The 8,095-nt window shown below is 42.0% G+C and overlaps 1 protein-coding gene across 2 annotated transcripts in view; it reads right to left on the bottom strand.

Annotated features, from left to right (window-relative positions):
* The window catches only part of LOC120046617 (zinc finger MIZ domain-containing protein 1-like), a 211,956-nt gene extending 206,662 nt beyond the window's left edge, over positions 1-5,294 (bottom strand). For both annotated transcript variants that reach the window (XM_038992000.1, XM_038991999.1), the window contains exon 1: positions 5,149-5,294. The gene's annotated coding sequence lies outside the window, so the exon portion shown is untranslated. The remainder of the gene's footprint in view (positions 1-5,148) is intronic.
* Between the last annotated feature and the right edge of the window lie 2,801 nt (positions 5,295-8,095).

The following is an 8,095-nucleotide window of genomic DNA, read 5'->3' on the forward strand; positions in this document are numbered from 1 at the left end:
ACACACACACACACACACACACACACACACACACACACACACACACACACACACACACGCACACACACACACTTATACTAATACATTTGAGTACAGAGGCTTTGCAGAGGCTGTAGTACACTTGCATACAATCAGGGAGGCTATATTTAAGCAATAATGCTCGAGGAGGTGTGGTATATGGCCAATTTACCACGGCTAAGGGCTGTTCTTATGCACAATGCAACGTGGAGTGCCTGGTTACAGCCCTTAGCCGTGGTATATTGGCCATATATCACAAACCCCCGAGGTGCCTTATTGCTATTATAAACTAGTTACCAATGTAATTAGAGCAGAAAAATAAATGTTTTGTCATACCCGTGGTATACGGTCTGATATTCCATGGCTGTCAGCCAATCAGCATTCAGGGCTCAAACCACCCAGTTTATATTATCAAATGAGCGCCACATGACCCTGACAGCTCACAGAAAGGAAAGCTGACACACTGAACTCACCAACCCAGCATGGAGACAGAGAAGAGACTAATGAGCTAGGTTGCGTCCCAAATGGCACCCTATTCTCTATATAGTGCACTACTTTTGACCAAAGCCGTGCACAAAAGTAGTGCATTATATGGGGAAAAGGGTGCATGTGGGACACAGCCCTACTGTACTGTACTCACAAGAAAACAACACATTCTGAAGATGAGGACAATGCATTTGTCTGGTTTGAACAGGATTTACAAGACAAACATACACACACGCACATTGCTCAGACTAACAAAACACACACAATCCCTCTCTCCCTCTCTCTGATCACACACACTTCACTGCCAGTGAGGGAAGATTTCATCAGCAGTAAAAATGTGAAGGTAATTGCCTCCGATGGTGAGAAATCTTGAGTGCAGGCAGCCAGCCAGCCAGTCAACCAGTCAGTCAAGCAGTGAAACAGGTAGTCATGGTGGATGGACAGACAGACGGACGGTCGTAGGGAACATTTTGTTCTCCTCGTCCTTGTTCTCCTTGAACTCTCATATTGTTTCTGTGTAGCCTCCTAGCCAGGTGTCATTTCTGATTCAAGGACCCCTGCTCCAGCACTGTTCAGACAGTCACTACAGAATGGAACTGAACAGGACGTGGCCATTGTGACATTCCCTTCCCTGCACTCGTTACTCAAAGAACCAACGAACGTCAAATCAAACATGCATAAGCCAGTGACAGGGTAAGGCCAGTGAGTTCTCTATTTCCCATCTCTCTCTGCTCACTCACATTCACTTTCTCTGTTTCTGCTTCTCTCACTCACACATACAGTTTCTCTACCTCTCTGTATCTACCACTCTCTCTCTCTCTCGCTCACTCTGCCTCTCTCACGGTAAGGCACTTTCAGAGACTGAAGTTATTAGCTGTTCTAATAACTTACTGTAGTAAAGGCTCTTATTAAACGAGTGGGTGGTACCGGTTGACCTTCCCCCTAGAAGACTGGTCTGAGGCTGATTGGCAGAGGTAAATGGATAGATAGGCCTCACAGAGCAGCAGGCGGGCAGCACTCACAGGTGTGTGAATCGTCTGAACCCTCTGGACCCCAGGAAGAGTAGCTGCTGCTTTTGCAACAGCCAATGGGGATCCTAATAAAATACCAAGTACCAAACCAATTTGATCGATATGATGATGTAGCCTCTCTCTCTACCTCATATTACTGGACAGCTGCAATTTGAAAGAACGTTCCAAAAATATATATGAAGGCTTCCGTAATCTTTATAGTTATGCTCCCATTTAGCCAGCAGTCTGCCTCCTGTTTAGACAATGTTGCAATGATGATGAAAAAATGACATTAAAAAAACGCTATTGACTGCCTGTCTGTTTCTTGCTTGTTTGATATGCTGTGTAGGCTATTAGCTTGCCTAAATAGCTTCATGTAACACCCTTCCAGAAGAAATAACATGAAATTGCTAGACAACCTGTTTGTGTCGTTCTTATGTTTGCAATAGCCTAACATTACTGTTACAACAGACAAATAACTATGTTTATTCTAACTCTTGTGTACAACCAGCAGCGGAGCCATGGAGTGACTGAGCAGCAGCTGATATTTTTTGCAACAGCAAGTCGAGTTCCAGAAAATACGCAACTACAGCTAATGCTGAACAAACAGTTCAAATCAAATGGAATTACGACCAGGAGACTATTATGCAGTCAAATGAATCAATAACCTTTTGGAGAGAGATAATACATTAAATGGAGTGAACACTGAGTGAGTCTGATGCAGTCAAATTATAATGGAACACTTTAGATATGAAGTAATATGTACAAATGACGTAAACCTCTATGCAGTGTAGATTTCCCTAATATGAAGCACTGACAATGTGGTCTGTGGGGGAAGCATTTTAAAAACCACTATGATATGTTCAACAAAACAGAGAGAATCTGACAGACAGAAACAAAGGTTGTCTTCTGCTATGGGACAGACAGACGGGTGTGAGGGGAGTGGGTGGTATATGGGCCGACGGCAAGACACAAGCAGACAGAGAATCCATGTCTAGTGAGTCTGATTGAACGCCAGCCAACAATTTCATAATACTCCACAATAGAATACTAACAGTAAGGTGAAAAGTCAAGCTGTCATTGCAGTGAATAGTGTAGTGCAGGTTCTACATTCTCAGCTCTAGGCTCTGAGGCTGTGGGTGGGGAATTTGAATAGATAGAAGAGGAAGAAGCATGGAACTACTACGGATTTATGATTGAGTGAGGAGCAACAGCAGTTTACATACATTAGAGCTGGACGATATTGACAAAAATCCATATTGCGATAAATTGCCAGAATTGATGCAATAACGATAAATAGAAAGATACGTTTGTAACATTATTGTGCACCTTTAAACTACTACTTCTAGTTTGATGGTTGTAGCAATCAATTGTCTCATTAACAATCACCCATATTAGCAAACTTATTTCATTTTAAACTTGACATTTCTCTAGTATAGGCAACTTATCGTAAGGAACGATATCAGTAAAATGCTTGCGTTAATTGATTGGTATGGTCAGTGTGGATCATTTGGGGTTTATCGCCACAGCTCTAGTATACATTTCCTGAGTACTGAGGCTGTGGGTGAGACTTCTGATTTCTGAGTGAGGAGCAACAGCATCATAATACACATACATGCCTAGTTCCAATATGCATATGGTTCATTTCCTTGTTTCCTTTCATTGTCTCATTTTCTCCACTTATCCACTCACCCACACAGACAGCCCATAAACACAGCATTGAGTTCCAATTGTATTGATTGGCTTTCATTCCTCAACTGCTTTCCTTCATGACTGCTGATAGATGAAAAGGTTGGATGGATGAGCTTCTCTCATACAACTGTCACCTGTTAACTCGACTGACCAGTGAGATAGGGTGTGTGTGGTGTGAGGCTTTACTTCCACTTTAGAAGTGTTGTTAACTGTAATCTGTAACTAATGCATGTTATTAACACATTGTTACACGCTGCATCTATTAATCAATTATAAACCTAAAACATTCCACTTTTGTTCAGGACAGTGACAGCATGGTACATATTTTCATATTGCAACTGTGATTATTGTACATTAAATGACCTATATCATAACATAAACGCAAACCATTCATGTGCAGGGATTCTATAATAGCCAATAGCCCTGTAGGAGTATGAGTTTCACTGAAGTGGGATCAATCTGATTACTTAACCATGCCCCTTTACATTTTTATACATTTACTTTAGTTTATTTAGTAAATATTTTCTTAACTATTTATTGAACTGTATTGTTGGTTAAGGGCTTATAAGTAAGCATTTCACGGTAAGGTCTACTACACCTGTTGTGTAGAGATGTGACAAATACCATTTGATTGGACATCTGAAGTGAAATCACACATCCATACTTTCCCTCTGAACTAACGCAGCCGCTCCAACTAGTGTTTCCTCCAACTCCCCAGCTTCACTAACGAGAGAGGAAAGGGGTATTCTCTCCCTCCCTCTCCTCCCGTTCGTTCAGTGCAGTCTACAGGGTTTTCCGCTGTGACTTGGCTGCTCTCTCTCTCCCCCCTCATGGTCCGAGTGGAGAGAGCAATGAAAGAGAAGCCAGTGCTGCTCCCTCCTCTTCTCCCTCCCACCCACCGGGAGGCCCGCCCGCCGCTGCCCCGGCTGGCCTCACATCCAGACGGAGGAATTTATCAGGGAGGGCTCGCCAGAGACTCCGCCGCCCGCTGCACACACAGCGGCCCAACCATAAGAGCTAAACTCTTGTCTCTCAGCTCCACTTTTGGCCGTATAATAGCGCAGTCGGGAAGGTTGTTGAAATGAATCAGCCTTCCACAATAAATGGCACATTTGTGCATGTCTGATAGAACAAATATAATGCAAGATGGAAAGGTTATTTTAACAGTGACATAATAACCTATGCGGGGCACGGATAGGCTACAAAGAATAGTTAGAATACATATTGCGAGCGGGAGATACATAGGCCTTCATTTGAACACTTTAAGAACATGCCAATACAGCTAACGGCAAGTCTTTGTGATATGCTATTATTACAACAGGTAGGCTATTAGAAAGCAGTCAACTCAGTCCAGCCTTTTTTTGCTCAATGAACTATTGACATACCCGTACATTTCAAGATTAACATTCCCATCTGCTCAGCGAGCTGATTAACGTAAATTGTTTACCAACAATCAAACAGCCTTCTCGAGCATATGGAGCCTATTTTACAAACCCATAAACATGCACATACACCAATGTGAAATCATGCACCCATCATATCTCTACAGACGAGCATGCACCTCCGTATCTCGTAGCTAGCTAGGCTACCTCGTCTCACACTATGTTAAAGTGACTTGAGGATAGGACATTGCTCAATGTAGGCTAAACGCATGCACGGACCAGATCTAGCTAGACGGATTTATTCCTAGGCAGACTCGGGCACAAAAGCAAAATCCGCTATCCAGTTTAGGCTAAATATAACGGCTAGTTCTGTTCTGATTCTCTGGCTTCTAGGAGGTCAGTCTATTGTTAGCGCTGGGGTTGAGTCTGGGCAGCGAGAAGCGAACCCATCCAAGGCAGTAATGACCACACACAAAATCCTGTCTCTCTGTGCAACCAACCCACGGCAAGGTGTGATAGAATAGCCTACGATACGGAAACAACCAAGGAACGGAACTTACTTTTAGCTTGGAACCTCGGCTAGAAGAAGAAATCCACTTTGTTTTCCCGAATCTCGTGTATACTGCGTTCCTTTTCACTTTAAAATACAAGAAAATAGCGCCCACTGTACCGTTGGTGTGTGTGAGTGACTGAATCAACTACCGTACAGAGCCACAGCAAGTTGAAGTGTCAAATTACACTGGCTGTTCAGTTACCACAGAGGGAGCCATGCTTCGGGGCTGCTGACAAAATGTGTCCCAGATTCAAGTGGTGGGAGCGATTTAGGAATACTCCAGGAGTGACAGACCGACCATACAGAAGGCTATAAACCTCTGAACGGACGGGAGTGAAATCATTCGACCACCGACAGCGTTTGAATTTCGATTTTTAGTGGAGGTGATGTGTTTGGTGATGCATGTTAAACCATCTGAATACATTATTTAAATACTTCTAAGCTGTTGAAATCATATCACTAAAAAACGTTTTTAAACCATTTTTACAATTTAATAGATGTATATTAGGACTAATATTAATTATATAAATTATAATAATAACGAATAGAAGGCTAATAACGCTGCTAATACACAAATCACTACAAATAGCCTATGCCTTTGTAATAATAATAATAATAAAACACTATTCACAATACTCATAATAATAATCATTATAACCATAGCCTAATTGAAATAATAGGCTAATATAATAAATTGGGCTAGTGGCATATTCATTAAATACACAAATGATTGTTGTTATGATTAGGCTATTATTTTCTTACACCTCCTCATCATCGTCGTCATCTCTGAATAACAACATGGTTGATAGCCTATCTTTTACATGTCATATGCGCTCTCAGTAGGCTACAGAGAGCCAGAGCACCATGCAGTGCTTCGGGAAGTATCAGGTTCCGTATTTTGCGAATCTCCGGTCTCCAATGGAAGCTACAGAATAACAAAGACATGTTTGAGAGTCGAGCAGTGAGCAGCAGCGGCTACAGCAGTAGGCTTGGCTGATCGGTGACGTCAAGGAACAATGTGGTTTCCACTAGTTACCACATTCACAAAGTCAAAATTAGCTAGGCCCGGCCTAGATCGTAAAAATTCATAAAAACTAAAATGATATTTTTGGTCTTCATTTCAGGTTAAGATTACGCATAAGGTTAGCAGCTGGTTAAGGTTATGGTTAGGTTTAAAATCACATTCTAAGAAGATAAAATATAGAAATAGGCGGGGTTTATGACTTTGTGGCTGTGGTAACTAGTGACGACCGAACAACGTCTCCCCCGACACACACGCGCGCACACACACGAACGAATGCAGATATGCGCGCAAACGCACGCACGCGCACTCACACACACACACACACAGAGAGAGAGAGAGAGAGAGCAGGCAGACTCTTCTCAGCTAGTGAAGCACAGCTGAACTGCCCGGAGGGAGGGCCGAGCAGTGCCGAAGCTGGAACAGTGCATCAGATAGAATCACTCACTTCTCATGCTGTGCTTGTTTCTCTTCCTCCCTCCCTCCCTCTCTCTCTCTCTCCCTGCATGTCTCTGCCCCTCTTTTCTTCTCTCTCTTTCTCCACAAGTCATGCAGTGTTGCAGCATTGGACTTCCAGGTAGTGCCTAATTATTTAAATATTTGTTATACAAGCAGTCAGTACATTTTAAGTTAATAGTCATGCAATATTATATAATGAGTAATGTAATAAGACCTTGCAAGTAAAAAAATAAAGATTCTTACATGGTTCATCCTCAGCTCTAAATTTCCTTGGAGAACTATTGCCCAATAAAGAACCTTACAGTTAAGTGTCGGGTTCTTGACTTGGCATCTACGGTTCTTCAGAATTCTAAATGGTTCTTGAAATGTATGGGAGCCTTCAGTGTATGGAATGGAAGCCAGTGTTAACTACTGTTTATTTTTTCAGTGTAACATTTCTAGTGTTGATTCAAGAGTTAAATTAACACTGTAAAGAGTGAAATTAACACTCAGTGGTGTAAAATAACTCCAATGTCGGTGTTAATAACCAGAGTTGAATCAAAACCATGCCCATCATAGTCATTCCCAGCTTGCTCCTTTGCAGGAAGATTTTTTTAATTGTTTGTTTCAATATCTATGTTTTTGATGAATTAATCCGATGCTACTCAAATATAAATAACATAAATGTTTCTAAACTATTCCAATATGTTACTTTGACTTATTCACCCATTACTGAAATGGTTGTTCAAGTTCAGCTGTTCAAGGTAGTGTCATATCTTACTCATCCCAATGCAGGTTGTGGGTGAATACATTTTTAAAATGTTGTATATCCCCACTTTGGCTGGATTTCAATAGGAATTACAAATCACATTGCAAGCCATCACAATGTGACTTGCAGGCCTGATGTGGCCTATAAACTATGAGTTTTAGGTCACTGTATTCGGGTAAAACTAGGCCCTCAAATGAAGGCCTTATGAAATATGTATTGTATTATCTTAAAACCCTACAGCAGGAATCTGGTCCATGTGATCAGGAACATTGGGACATCCCTACCCCATTGAAGCTGAAATTTTAAATGGTTAAGGTAAGGGTTACGGTTAGGGTTAGGATTATGGTTATGGTAAGGTTAGAGGTTCGGGTTACAGTTAGGATATTCAACTCTGGTCCCGGAGGGCCGAAACATTTCTGGGTTTGGATTTTTGTATGGTTCTTCAATGGCATCGCTCTCAACAACCTTATTTGGTTCTAACTTGCACCTTTATTTTTAAGAATGTGGTTGAGTGTGAATGTTACATAAATAATTGTCACGTGTCTCTCCGGTCTCTAGGTCACCAGGCTGCTCGTTATGGCGCACACCTGTCACCATCGTTACGTGCACCTGCGCATCATCAGACTCACCTGGACTCCATCAACTCCCTGATTACCTGTCCTATATATGTCACTCCCTTTGGTTCCTTCCCCAGGCGTCATTGTTTCTGTTCCAGTGTCATGTCTG

The sequence above is a fragment of the Salvelinus namaycush genome, chromosome 4 (genome assembly GCF_016432855.1).
Source record: "Salvelinus namaycush isolate Seneca chromosome 4, SaNama_1.0, whole genome shotgun sequence".
NCBI lineage: Eukaryota > Metazoa > Chordata > Actinopteri > Salmoniformes > Salmonidae > Salvelinus > Salvelinus namaycush.